Below are 14,758 nucleotides of genomic sequence, written 5' to 3'. Positions count from 1 at the left end.
ACTTAGTCAAGCCGAATAGGAACTAGTATAACTTCCAGACTTCTAAAAATTCAGAAATGAATTTGTGCACCACTGAAAAGCAGCTACTTCTCAGTAGCAGCCTTAGGGGAGGGCACACTGGGCTTCTGCCCAGGGCTCCACACTTTTATAAAAATAGAAATTAATTACACTGAATATATGTATTATCAATCTTGTATTAAGATACTTTCATTGCAATTGCATTGAAACCGAAATAAAAAATGCTTGCTTATAGGTCATCAAAATTAAGCCTCTCAAGGGCCCCAAATGACTCTTGCCCAGGGCCCCAACAACCCTAAGACCACTACTGCACTCCTAGAGAGGAATGCAGCAGCTGTTTAACATCACCCGGAAACATTACAAAGACCCCTGGAACAAAATTACAACAGGAATTTTAGGTGAGTAGAATGAGGCTGGCTACTTGGAACTTGGCTTGTAATACTTTATGCTTGAGCCTTTGTCTGTCTCAATGGCTCTGTCTAGTGTGAGTCCCTTTGTCTAAAATATGTTGCTTTTATGGCACATGATGACCACAGGAAAATATGACAGAGAACTTGTCAGAGGAATCCAGAGAGGATAGTTGCACATAAATAGTTGTAGAGGTGCACAGGAGTAATGAAAAGGGATTGATTTCAAAAGATAGAGGGTGGGCTGGAGATCGATCTATCTGAAGTACTGAATTAAGGATGTCAGTGCCAGTCTCTTTCCCTGTTTATAAAAAAAAAATGAACAGTAGTGTCTAGTGATGTACTCCAGATAATACTCACTCAAGTACTAATATCAATTCAATGACACTTAAATAATTTCTGAAAATTAAACATATTATGGTTTAGTTGAGTAAGGTTTAGTTGAGTAAAGGTCAATTTAAGCACATGCTTAAGTGCTTTCCTGAATGAGGTACAAAGTGTTTTCTGAGGTGTTCAGGGATTATTATTCTCATTTCACCTATGTGAAAGCTGTGAAACATCAGCTATAAGTGACTCACCAGAGAACAGAAGGTGAACCAGTGGGAAAAATAGAAATAGAATCCTGGCCTCTTGAGTCCCAGAGAAATGTCTATAATAGGCAATATCCTGATTTAGTTCCCAAATACTAATTGCATCAGTACATTTTGCAAAAAGAAAAAAAAAGAACACCTAAAAATGGGAGGTCAAGTTTTGAAAATGGATGTATGATAATTGTATTGGCAGTGATAGCAATACTAATACTGATCTGTTCTTTACACATAAATAGGACCTCCCACACAAGGCTGTCAAAACGCATTACAAGGCCTGATTTCTTTTAGGCTTCACTAAACTTTTTTAGATAGAAATTAATACACCAATTTTATATGTGAGAAAAGTAAGATACAGAGAAGTGAAATGACTCAACTTGCACAGCAAGCCAGTAGCTGAGCTGGAATTAGAAACCCAGATTTCTTAATTTTCAGTCACATGATTTTCAGTATCTTTCAAATATTTTAACAAATACTCGGAATACTGTTCTTCCATCCAAACTCCTTGGCATGGAAATCCATACTGCTTTGCTGCAGTGTTAGGCTGTCATTTTTCCAACCAAGCAGGTTTAACTATATACTCATTATACACCAGTTCAGCAGTTACAACCTTAACATGCTTTCTTCTGCAGAGAACTACCTAAATGCTTTATTACTGAAACTGCAGGTATCTTTTCATTTTATTTCAATTTTAAAAATAGTAACACAACTGGGAAAACGTTTGCCGCAGTGTTGCCAACTATCATAATTGTACTGTGAGGTCTTACAAAATTTGATGTTTTTCTTCAAGCCCCAGCTCTGGGAGGCATGTGCTGACATGAGAAGCTCAGCTTTATTTTATTTTATTTTGTTTCTGGTTGCAGAGAAAAGCTTGTAAATATGAACTGAGTATACCCTAAAGGGAGGGGTGGACAAAATGTGGCCTGGGGGCCGTATGCGGCCTGCCAGGCCACTCTATCTGGCCTGTGGGGCCCCTAAAAAATTTAGAAAATTAATATTTATCTGCTCTTGGCTGACTGTCATGCGGCCCTCGATGGCTTGCCAAAACTCAGTAAGTGGCCCTCTGCCCAAAGCGATTGCCTGTCCCTGCCCTAAAGGGTTTGAAATCACAATATAAATATAATGGAGAAATAATTGTAGAAACATTTTAGAATGTTAAGATTAAAAAAAAAATCTTAAAAATCTAACAATCTTAAAATTTAAAAAGCTTAGAAGACTTTTAAACTCTCAAGGTTGACAGTTTTTTCAGTAGAATTATAATAAAATTCTACATCTTTCTGCTTACATTTTGATGATTATAGAATCAATAGTAGTTGCTTCTGGTCTTTCAGTAAACTGGAAAGATATACATATACTATTTTTTTCCCCCAGAATATGTGTTAGGTTGATTTAAGCAAAAGACAGAGCCCTTTCCTCCGTATCAGCAAGGCATGCTTGCAAGCTGCTTTGTGTCTGTGGCAGGGAGGTGTTAAACGTCTCTCTTTTCTGTGCACAATATAAGTTATCCCCTGGCAAACGGCATGTAACAAAATAAATGGAAAAGTTTGCATTGCCATTGTCCTTTTTTGATCTAAGTAAAACTAAACAAGAATCTTGCTTAGTATGTTGACACAAGACACTTTATCTCTGTATGCATAGTGAGAGCTATCCTTTGCAAACAATAATATTCTGTCTTTCTGTCTCCTCAGGTTTTTGTCTGTGTCATGTATGGGTCAATATATTTGTATTAAATGCATTTTTAAATTTTGTTTCCCCTCTGAACTATGCCAAAATTACTTCAAATTGAAACAGATTAAAATGCTTGCAGCTGTCATTACTGTAACAATCCAGACTGAATTTTAGATTGTTTAGAGTAGATGAATGTTTCATATATGCATGGCCAACCAGCTAGGCCATATATGTGGGGAAGGGCCTATGGATAACTGCCATCTGGTTTGGGAACACAAGCTGCTTTCAGACATTAACCCCCAAAAAGTTGCTTTGCTTTAATTTTCACGCGCTCCTGCGCTGAGCCCAGAACATGCCCAGAAGAGGCAGCACCTTAGTTGGACTTGGCTCATCCAACATCTAAATAGATCGGGTGCTTTAAAGGTGTTTTTTTGGAACTTCTATCTAATAGCTGATGGACTCATCTTTAAATAAAAGTGCCAAAAAGCCTTGCTGAAGTGCCCAATCTTTACAGATGCTGTGGAGTCGGGTCAAAGTAACGCACCGCTTCTTCCAGTAAAGCATAGGGGTTTGTGTTTTTTTTTCTAATGTCTGCTAACAGCCACAAGGTCTGAGATAGAGCCCAAGAAAAAGTTGACTTTCATGGGAGTTGGAGTAAGTCTATGTTATATGCTGAATTTAAAACTTCACTGCCAGGGCCAAATCTAGGGAGCCAGTACCCAGCCTAATTTGCAGGTATGCAGGTAGGGTAGAAGGAATCCTTTCCCCAACCACCTCTACTACTGTACTACAGAGGTTGCTTTAGCCAAATGACTTAAATAAGCGCTCAGTTCTGCTGTGTATCTCTTGCCACAGAAAAAAGGACTGGAGCAGTGGTGTGCAACCTGTGGTCCACAGACCCCTGGAGATCTGCAGGCTATGTCTAAGGGGTCTGTGAAAGATGACTATGATCAATCAAAAGTATGTGAATACTCATACTTGCAATTCAAAAGGGTCCACACCTCCCTTCAAATTTTTTTAGGGACCCGCAAATGAAAAAAGGTTGAAAATCACGGGATTTACAGGACCCAGGCAACGATTCTGGGCAAACTTCTGTCCATCCCATGGCCTAGTCCTGACCTCTGTCCCTGAGCTGATTCTGCATTGCTGGTGAGGTTCCCCCAAATTGCAGTACAGCAGAATGGCAGCGTGGTCAGGGACCCTCTATAACAGCTTTGTGAAAAACTCCCCTATATCCTATCTACTTTAATATGGACTTTTACTCTGCTTACAGTAAAATTTCACTCTACTTATAGGGAAGTTTTACTCCATAGTAATTAGATTTCACAGATTTAATCCACTGAGAATGCAACAATTACCATGTACCTGACAAGTGTTAAATGCTTCATTCCTAAAGGATTATCACCTCTGGTTGAGCATAGGAAGAGGAGAGATGGGGAACAGAAATTTCCACTCCCTCATGGGGAGGGGAGTAGGATGGTTTCCTGATTTGTGGCAGCTGCTGGTTCACTGCAGAGAGTGAAGAGGAGGCAGGATATCCAGCATAAAACATTCCTGAGAAGGACCAAATGAAATGTTTATCTGTAATAAAGTGACTATGGGTAACACTGTACATGTGTGTCACTTCACTCTCTTACTGAAGTGCTTGCTCCAGCTGGTGTGTGTTTATAGAGGGATTTTTATTAATACTATTATTACATTGTGCAAATACATCGCAGGGTAAGGCAGATTAAGACAACTGGTTTAATAGGCTTCAGAAATAAGTAGTATTAAATCAAAATCATATGCACCAAAAATACAGTATTGTGAGGAAAAAGCATCTGCACCTCTTTGCACCCTATTGGATATTCTACCTCAATAGTTTTTGTATAAGGTATAAAGCTTCTAATGCTTTTTTTCATAGTCTTCTCCCAATATTAAGTACTTCGGAGTGATCTTGTGAGATACAAGTCATTGTTCATGAACTGCCTAACATCATTAGGAAAAAAAATCAAAAAAAAAAAATCACAGTATATAATATATATTTTTATATTTTTATTATGGCTATTTATATAATAAATAGTAAAAATAAATTTGACCTATATACTTAGCTATATCCCTATTTCCACTCCAACCGATCCTAACACGCTTTACAGATTTAGCAAACTGAAATAAAGGGCCAGGTTCCCTCTTGGTGTAAACTGATGCTGCTCCCAGTGGAATTGCACCATGCCTTACCCAACTGGAGTGAGATGTAGTCAAAGTATAGGAATTTGTCTCGGGCAAAACAAGTTACCTCCCTATTCTTGCAAAAAGTGTTGTTGGGACTTTAATAATCACAGCAGGCCAGGCTCAATTTTATGTTTCATCTTAACGACAGGACATTGTCCTGCATGTTGTACATTGGCTCAGTACTACTTGGAAGGGAGCCACCCATTGAACTACTTACATTTCCTGCCACACCTAAAACCAAGTCCACACTAGAAAAAGATTTGCCTGTGTAGTGGTATAGTTACACTAAGAAAAGTTTCCTAGGGTTGATATGCTTTTGCTGGCAATAGAGGGCTTTAAAAAACCCCAAATGGGCGCATCCCCACATGCAGGAGTGTGTGTTTGCAGTGGCAAAAATAGTAGTGGAACAAATTTGTGCCGCTACTGGTTGCCACTGCACACACCCCTGCACATGCACTTTGGTGAAGGGTAAAATGCCCCACTTCAGGCAAACTGCCCTTTCCTCACTTCTCCAGGCTCCCAGCATACTGGAGGGAAGGGAGATGCTTTGGCCAGCCACCAGACTGTCTCCCTGGAGGACTGAGCCTACATGTCTGCCGGTGCATGCTCCTGTGGAATGGGCTATGCCATTTTTTTTCAGCTTTTTTTTTGCTATCCAGGATTTCCCAGTGGCAAATTTTGCTGCCAGCATGGGGCACATTTTAACATACTGGGCATGCAGTTTGTGGCACTGCAAAGAGGTTTATGGCACCACAAATTGCATGTGCCTGCACATGCACATCTGGATCCAGCCAATGAGCACTTTATGAGTACTTTTCAGTACTTCTCCTTCAGTATTATTAAATTGAATCATTATTAAGGATAAGCAAATATAAAGAAAATGAAAACATATAAATCAAAACACATTTCCATTTTATGAGGACTGATCAGGTCAGCAAGAGAGGAAAGAATGACCAGAGGTCTGATAAAAATCAAGCTAGCAGTACAACTCTTATTGTACAGATGAAATTATACTGGCCTGAGATCACTGTGAAGTGGTACAATTTAAAGCAGGTCTTTGCAAAATATTTCTACTGACTTAGCTACAAGGGTCAGGAATGTAAAGTATGACTCCTAACTGACATGGTTTTGCCAGCAACAGCTCCTAACATCCCAGTTATACAGCCAAACTGTGCTTTTACCATTATAGTATGTTTATCTGATGGAGAGTGCTTTTCTGTACTGGTGCAAAGCATACTTTACCATTTTAGCCTTAGAGGCATCCATACCAGAAACTTGGCCAATATACTTGTATGCCTATAGGATGGAAGTGCATTACTCTGCTATGTATTGGACTAAGTTTCACACTAATGTAAGCCCTTTTTGCTTGAATAGAGAGCATGAATGAAATGTAAAGCTAAACTAAAACCTTGGTTTCAAACTTTAGAGGGCTCTCAAATCTGTAATTAATCTCTCTATTTATAGAGGCTGACTCAAAAGAAGGAGCCTAGCACCTTCCCCAAAATTGAGGTGTTTGAAACCAAGACTCATATGGTGTCTGAACTCATCTCCATCCAGGATACCCAGTTTAGACATAAGTACTCTGCTAAGAAAAATGGAGTATCCTCTCCATTCAGTTTTGGCTGCAATGGCCTGGGCAGTTGATATGGAGATGCTTGAGTTGCTTGAGTTGCCCATATATCAGTGTCTCCCTCTTGGCCTAGCTGGTTGATCCTAAAGGCAGAAGACAGTACATTTGGAGCCAGCTTGGCTACAGGAGCTCCTGGTATGAAGATCTTAAATCTCTCTGCCTTTTGGGGCTCCACTCCTAGACAGATTGCCAACCAAGGCTGGAGGGCCCAGTCTACCCGCCTGTTGGTGCCATGTCTTCCACCAGGGGTAAGGACAAATACCACCCTCTAACTTGCTCCTCTACCAGAAGCTGTTGGAACCATATACGTTACTAGGTTATTTCCAGCTGCCCAGCTCTTGGCCTTGACAGCTGCAGGTAATACTGTCTACTGTTATAACGGCAGTAGATTTGGCCTGGTCTCACCTGGTGGTCTACACAGCCACTGGAGAAAATGCACCACCAATCAGTAGAATAGCTGCAATATCCACCATCACTGCTGATTACCAGATGCCATTACTCTACCGTACAAACTCCTTGGTATGTTATGTCTTGAAGCATTCCTCCACAAGGAATACAGACAGAATAATTCATGTTAATTTGGGGAAAATTAGACTTATTTTCTTATCCTGATCACTGTATACAATTCAAAGATAACAGAGACTCACGTCTGGTATGAGTGGAGAGATTTACCTTAGTTTATGGAAACGAGTTGCTTGAATGCAGTCAGTTGGTTACATGCCACGTTCACTTACGAATGAAATAATTCCCTCTGATTTTGATGTTTTTTATTCTTTTCTTTTAATGATATTTCAGATTGAAGTTTGAAGTTGTCCTGAAGCAGATCTGCCCTTCACAGGCCAGAGTCAAAGGTGGGAGGCCTCAAATCAGTTTTCTTATCTCCCCCCCTTCCTCCCGCCCCCCCCCAAAAAAACCCTTTTCCTTTCTATGATCCCTACAATAGAGGCCTTCCATTACCACATTATTTCCACACACTGAGCACCCTCCCTTCCCTCAAATGAGGACTGCAGTCATCTTCTAATTTCAACCGTTACACTAGGTGCCCTAATACAACATGTCTGGGATCCTCAGGATAATATTTTCAGGGGGGAAAAAAGATCCAATTTGAACATCTACTTACTGTAATTATACATGCAAGTGGCCAAAATAAACCTTCATGAGAGAGAAGGCAAACAAAGTAAAATGTAGCTATTAATTTGGTTTCTGCGAGTCTTTTCTTTACCTAATTTCTAGCCCTGGGACTTCGAGAGGATTCAGGATGAAGGTTCTTAAGAGAGTGATAGACATTTCCTCCTTTCCTGGAGCTATTAAGAAATTGTTCTTTCTTGGATACCTGGGTTTTTTTTAAATCTAAAATAAAAATAATCTGGACTGATCTATACATGCTTAGTTGTCTCCGTATGGAGCCAGTTATGTGGTTTAGGAGCATCTCAAAGATTTTTATGACCAGTCAGGGAAAGTCACCCAATAATTGCTGCACTGGGCCTAACAACTTGTGCTTGAATTACAAATAGCTTTTAGGAAGACATCTGATCTCCATGTGATATAAATGTCGGTTGAACCATTTGACACATAAGTTGGGTGCACAGTTTTTCAAGCATATTTTAGGAAAAAATGATGTTTCTAAATTAATTTAGAAGCAGAGAGCCAGCCCAAAACTAGGCATCAGTTAAGTTGCCTCAAATTGTATTTTAAGGGCTTTCTGACTCAAAGCGTTATGTTGCTTATTTATGCAAGGCAGAGTTAATTTTACTCCCAATACAAGCATATGCATATCCTTTATACCAGGAGAAAGAATTAAGGGTACATCTCTATGCTTCTACCACATGCAAATCTGTTGTGTGATAGCAGTAAATCCAGGCAGGGGTGTGGCATTTATGCATTTCCTAGCTCATTAGCTGGGATTTGAAAATTACTGCAATGCTCATTTCAGAAGCCTGGTAAACCTGTTTGAGAAAGATAATCAAATTGACAACAACAATTTTTTATTTGCTCATTTAGGATGAGATTTTTAAAAACAGACTAAGTGAGTTAGGAGCACAAATCCATTAATAATGGATGGGGAGGCATGCTTCTGATTCACAAAGGACTTTTCAAACTCCCGATCAAAGGCTACAATAAATTCTCAGCTAGTTCTACCAGTGGCTTTTCTCCACCAATTAAGTCTTATCTCTGGAGAACTACAACCCCCTGATGATTTTTATCCATATGCAACATGCATCAGACCATGTTTCTCTCTTGTACTTTCATGGTCAAAAGAAAAGGAAACGGAGCCATGAGTGTTATCTACATGTTTACCACTCTGTGGGGACTAACTCTTTGCTGGGGTAAGTCCATTGCAGTTAACTGAGTATAACAAACATGCATTAAACCCTGTATCATAAAGCCTCTCTCTGTTTTTTTCAATGTACTTTAAATCTTGACTCCATTGAAGTTACTCTCAAAACTGTTTGACCTCAGTAGGGCCGGGATTTCTCTTATCTATATTTCTCCCTGCTGGTTAAGGAAACAGAAAGAAGAAGAAGACGACGAAGAAGAAGACGAAGATGAAGAAGAAAGGTAAGGCTTGGTTAAAGAAGAATAAAGGAAAGGAAAGAAAAGGTAGGCTTAGCATAAAGACAGATTATGCCTTTCTGTTGCTCAGAGCTGAGGTTACAGCTGTTCCCACCAACCTTAATTGACTACTGAATATTATTCTCTTCAGTCCTGAACCAGACTTCAGTTTATCTGGTTAATGGGCCACTAAGCTGTTTGCATTACCTATATTGTCCCAAATGGGCACCTGTTCGCAAGTGTTTATGAATTAATGTAATAGCCAAAGCCTATAGGAGAAGAACAAAGATGTTTGCTGAACACTAGTTCCCTCTAATTGTCTTGAAAATGAATATCAGACAAACATGTGTTTTTACTTAAGACAACTGAGTTAACTAAATTTGAAGCTGTTTTGTGTTAGTTTCTACCATTTAACTTAAAAGTTTTGTCTCTTAACATACTTGATGTGGCTTTAAGAAGCTGCAATCCTCCCTCTCCCCCCTGCCCCCCCACCCCTGATGAATCTTAATGTTTGGCTAGAGTTGTTTGTAGTGTCAGACAAAAGAATCTGGCAGGCTGGTCTTGTGACATAGATTTCATGGGGAAATAATCAATAAAGCTGATTGAAATCCATCAGAAGTCATTTGGAAAATGTGTTTCTTGGAAAAAAATGGTTTTAATGGATTATTAAATACTGTGTTTGTTAAGAATTCTTGTCGTTCTTGAAAGGGCTAGTTTGCCAGGCCCCTCCTCCACTTCAGCCTTGTGAGGCTGCTGTGCTGCAAGATGAGTCAGCTTTGGAATATCCAAAGGACACAGCTGTGCATTAGCATTTGGGAAGAGCTAATGCACAGAGTTCATATTTTACATACTGAAGTCATGACACTTTTTCAAGCCACAGAAAAACAATGGTGGAAAACAGAATGATGACTCCATGCCTTACCTGCCCTTCAGCAAATTGGCCTCACTCTTAAATCCCAATCCTATTGAAACCAATGAGCAACGAGCATCCTGAGGAAGACGGATTTGGCCTCCAATGGCCAAAACTGACCTTAGTATGGGGTACGAGAAGGATGTTACACAGCACCATCTAGTCACGCTATCCCTTTCAGTGGTTCCATGTAAGAAGCTGGTGCTTACTTATTTTCTTCTAGTTTTGCTCTACACAATTGCTTTGGAGGCATCTCAGTTTAAAGGGTACATTGCACTTTTAACTGGCAAGATGTGGAAGATAAGTTGCAATTTTCTTCTATAACAGTTAGAAAAGAACAAAAAATGCTTCTGACTGAACTGCTGCAGTAAGGATTAGCAAGCAAGGTGCATATATAGACCTAGATTATATAGGTATAAAATACCGTAAAACAAATAATCATATTAATTGTACTTTGCATTCATACAGTTGCATTTTCAAATTTAGACCCACCAAAAATAGCAAGTTTATAAAGCTTGTATTTGCATTTGAAAATCTGAATCATTAAGCACAAAAATAGGGGTGTTTTGAAAATATAAGTGCCCTTTTACTACCTACTGCAGAAGTTCATCCTCAGCTGCTGTTGAATCTAAAGGGCTTATGCCAACTGATACTGAGGACCTGGCCCATACATTTTAAGTAGGTGCCATAAGTCTGAACATATTTTTAAAAATTATTGTAAAGTTTATGCAAGATAAGGGCATCATATGGAGTAGATCTCAAAAAGCTGGCTCTTCCACGCAGGATTTTAAAATAAAAAGTGTGCTTTTTCAGTTTGTTCAACCAACATATCTATTGAAGGGTCATTGTCAGGAGAAGCCTAAAAAATTAGGCAGAATTATTCTTGGGCAGAATTATTTTTGCACATGAATAAAAATTGCTTCAATGGGAGTTCCAGCCATTTGTGTCAGTGATGAACTTGTAAAGGCTGCCTTGAATGTGCCTTCCTTTAAAGAACAAAACTATATTTTGTGTGACATACTAATTAAGGCTGCTTTGGAGATTTCAGTTTAACAAACATTCTCAACCTTTATTTTGTACCGCTTTTAAGTATGGTCTCATATTACAGTGCAAAACTGAATTTAAAAGTACCCTATTTGCTGTATAACTACATTGTAAACACACCGTTTTGCAAGAGCTGTGGAGGATTACGGGACCTACTTACACATCCAATGTGTAATCCTTAAACTAAAATCTGTGATATAGGACATGCAGCCAAGGTAGGTCAATTTTTAAGCTAATAAATTTGACAAGTGTCTTTTGTAAAGAAAGAGAAGTGAAAAGAAAAGACTTCAAAACCCAAGCTGTATGAAAAGCTAGTTTCTATTAAATCTACAGGAAAAAGCAACAGTTTATCTAGGTAGCATACATAACCAGCAATACAGCAAACGTGAGTGAGATTTATAGAAATCTGTATAGAATATGCTTGTCATACAAGGGGAAAGAGATTTAACTTATGCACTCACGTTTTTATGAGAGCTAGGAAAACATCAGAAAAGAGAATAAGTATCTTTGGTCTTGTTCCACCCTCTTCTTTTTATATTCTCCTTCTCCTCCCTTCATGTATCTGGCACCTTTCCTAAAATGCACACTACATTCAAGAGGAGAGAATACTAACTCTGTATAATTTGAATAAATGAACCATGCATGTATTACCACTTCTAGTTTAAATTATGCAAAAATCCAAGATAAATGAGGCTGCATATAAAGCCCCTTAGTGTGTGATTTTAAATACTAAAGCTTGGTGTATATCTCCAAAACAAGAACCTTTTTTTTTTCATTTTCATACTCTTGACGACTTTTGACCTGCAGTAAAAATGTAAAACAAGTCAGTAAGTGACTGAGTCAGAACAGGACCTTCTGTTTGCATCATTCCTCCTGCTTTCTGGAGTTTCATGTCTTTAGCAATTTGCTCAGATTTACAGTCATCTGTTAAACAGCTACAGTGTTTAGCATAATGTGTTACCAAAAGCTGTTGTCTTTAAACACGCAAACTACTAGATTAAAATGCTTACTCTTCAGTATCTGCCTGGGTTCTGGACTGAATTATAGATACCATGTATGGTCTCAATCCTGACACCCTTGCTCATGGCTTGATTGCTTCTCTTAGGCAGAGCTGTAACAGAAGAGCAGAATGCTTCCTGGAGCACTCTGTTTCCAGAGGTATGCAGGTTATTATGGCCTATAGTGCAGGTGGGCAGGTTAGTGTGCGGTAAGACAGAGAAATGGGTCTGGCTTTTACTCAAGCCTTGCTCAGGACAATTCCCATTGACTTCAAGCTGTTAGGAAGCTCATGGCTTACAATCAGAGAAACAGGATCTGGAGAAGTTAGTGACTGGTTTTATATACACACATCTGCTTGCTGTTAATAAAACTCACGGTTACTAATACTTAATTCTGTATGTTTTTGTACTTTACAATGGCTACTTTTCATAGCAGTGTCCAAGGATAAGGTCTTTCAATGTCTGGTTCTTTTTGAAGGTCAAGGATTGAATGAGCCTAGGGTCTTTACTACAATCTATGCTTTCAACACAAGATGAAGAAATGGCAACTACAAAGTGTACAAAGTGAAGGGGATCGCTTGACCACTGTTCCAGGTATAGCTGTTCTGTAACTAAGTAGATAAATTATAGTCTCCAACATGACAGTCACTCTGGCACATTTATCCCATGTTAAAACCACTAAAATAACCTTAGAGAAACAAAAATGAAATAGCTGGGTCCTTTTAAATCCTGAAAGCGCCAATTGGGATCTGTTACTAATGTGGTGAACATTTATTTGCACGAGTTTCATCTATTGACTTCAGCAAGTCCTTTTCAGGCCCTAGGGTGACAACTTCGGGACTAGTTTTATTAATGAAAAACGCCCATGCAAACCCTGGGAACCAAGTTTTCTGTACCTAGCACAAGCTAAGGGAGGCAAGAGAGGAAAAAGGAGCCACAAGGCTGATTGTAAAAGTACTTTGCAGCTACCTAATCCTCAGGCACCAATTTAGTCCTAAATATAGACATTTGGGGAGGTTAAATCAGGTTCAAAATGGCCACTTGATTTAAACTTAGCTTGTCCTGGTGCCGACCTTATACTTACAGACCTGGTTATGACTGGAAATCAGTCTAAACCTGTAACTGTACAGAAGCTCCATGCACACAAAGTGGTCTAAAAATTGTGGAATCTGGTTTAAGATAAATCTGGAGTGATGCAGTATAAAACATACTCGGCCAAGGTCAAACCAGTGCATGGAGCTTCTGTACACTTTCCCTGCACAGCACCGAGGCTGGGAAAACCTGGTCACCGGCCCCAGCCCCCAGCCCTTAGGCTGCGCTTTTCATCCCCACCCTCTCACTGGGCTATTTTTTGTCCTCCAGCCCCTCTTCCCCCAACCAAGCATACCCCCCAACCCCCATCCTGCAAGCTGCTTCAGGTGCAGCCACTTTTATCAATGTTTGCTACTGCCAAAGTCAAGCAAGTAAGCCCTGGTGGGAGGAAGGGTGGGAGGGGTGGGAGTGTAGGTTTACTGGGGAGAGGGCAGGGGGCTAAAAATAGCTCCTGGTCCCCGCAAGCCTCCCTGCAGACCCCATGAGCCCCCCTTCTTTTGTATGGCTGACTTGGAGCAACAATTATAAATCCAGTTTAAGGTTAGTTAATCAGTGTAATTGCTCTTGAGAAAAGGGGATGTATCCCTGCAATGTCACCATCACATATGTATAGAGGGATGAGTGTAGTCATGTGGTCCATAGTTTGATTAATTTGCCACAGTAACATTTTGCAGAACTCCTAATTCACCATTTGTGCATCAAATGACCACAGTGGCCATGCTCGGTTCCGACCTGATTTACAGCCTTCCATGTTTTTTGCGGAAGGTCAAAACCAGGAGGTTTTATTGTTGGATCGGAAATTAGGTGAGCCCCACTAATCCTGCCAGACACTCCCAGAAACACCCTGTGGGTTGCACCTGCCCTGGCCCCACCCACAAAGCACGCCTGCCCTTCCATCCCACCCTTCATGAGTCACACCTGTCCCCCAACCCCAACCATGGGTTGCACCTGCCCCTCACTCCTTGCAGGTTGCACCTGTCCCCATCCCCTGGTGGACACTCAATCCCCCCCTCCCCTCCCCTCCCCTCCCCCAGCCTGCTTGCTTCCCCAATTCCACCACTAGCCCTACCATCCCAACTTCCTTTAATCAGGCAGCCGTTTTGAATTGATTTAACCTCCTGCTAATGCTCATGGGTGACTGGTGCCTCCCGAGTCTGGTGGGGCACCCGATCACTGATGGGAGGGGTCCTCCAGCAGTTGATTTCACAGCTGGAGCTTCCAGGGGGTGCATGGCCAATCTCAGGGGGTGCACGTGCACCCACGCACCTCCTACATGTTGCCAATGGCTCCTGAACGTCTGTACTTAGCCAAAAAGGAATTTAGAGCAGACTCAGTGCTGCTTTTTCTATTACTACTTCAAAGGCCACCAAGGAGTTATTCCATCAGCCAGAAATCACTGGAATATAGATGTGCTATGGCCACACCTCCATTCTGTGGCCAAAAACCTGACATTCCCCTCAGACACACATGGGGACAGAGCTCTTCACCACTTGCTATGCTCAACAACCAGCCCATGTAAGCCAGTTTCCTTCCTGCTGCAGTCTCTTAAGTAGAGCACAGCAGACTTAAGAATTTGGCCCAAATTTGGTACAAAATGAGATTCCTCTTTACAGGAATTTCAATATACAAAAGAATTGAAC

General features: G+C 40.4%; 1 long non-coding RNA gene across 1 annotated transcript in view; it reads left to right on the top strand.

The window, feature by feature from the left end:
• The first annotated feature begins 11,061 nt into the window (after nucleotides 1-11,061).
• LOC109282426 (uncharacterized) overlaps nucleotides 11,062-14,758 on the top strand; it is a 28,105-nt gene continuing 24,408 nt past the window's right edge. Inside the window, exons 1-2 of the long non-coding RNA XR_002089400.2 lie at nucleotides 11,062-11,243; nucleotides 12,505-12,620. This is a non-coding gene — a long non-coding RNA (uncharacterized LOC109282426). The remainder of the gene's footprint in view (nucleotides 11,244-12,504; nucleotides 12,621-14,758) is intronic.

The sequence above is a fragment of the Alligator mississippiensis genome, chromosome 9 (genome assembly GCF_030867095.1).
Source record: "Alligator mississippiensis isolate rAllMis1 chromosome 9, rAllMis1, whole genome shotgun sequence".
Classification (NCBI taxonomy): Eukaryota; Metazoa; Chordata; order Crocodylia; family Alligatoridae; genus Alligator; species Alligator mississippiensis.
Note: the sequence above shows the minus strand (reverse complement) of the source record. Positions and strands in the feature narration are given on the sequence as shown.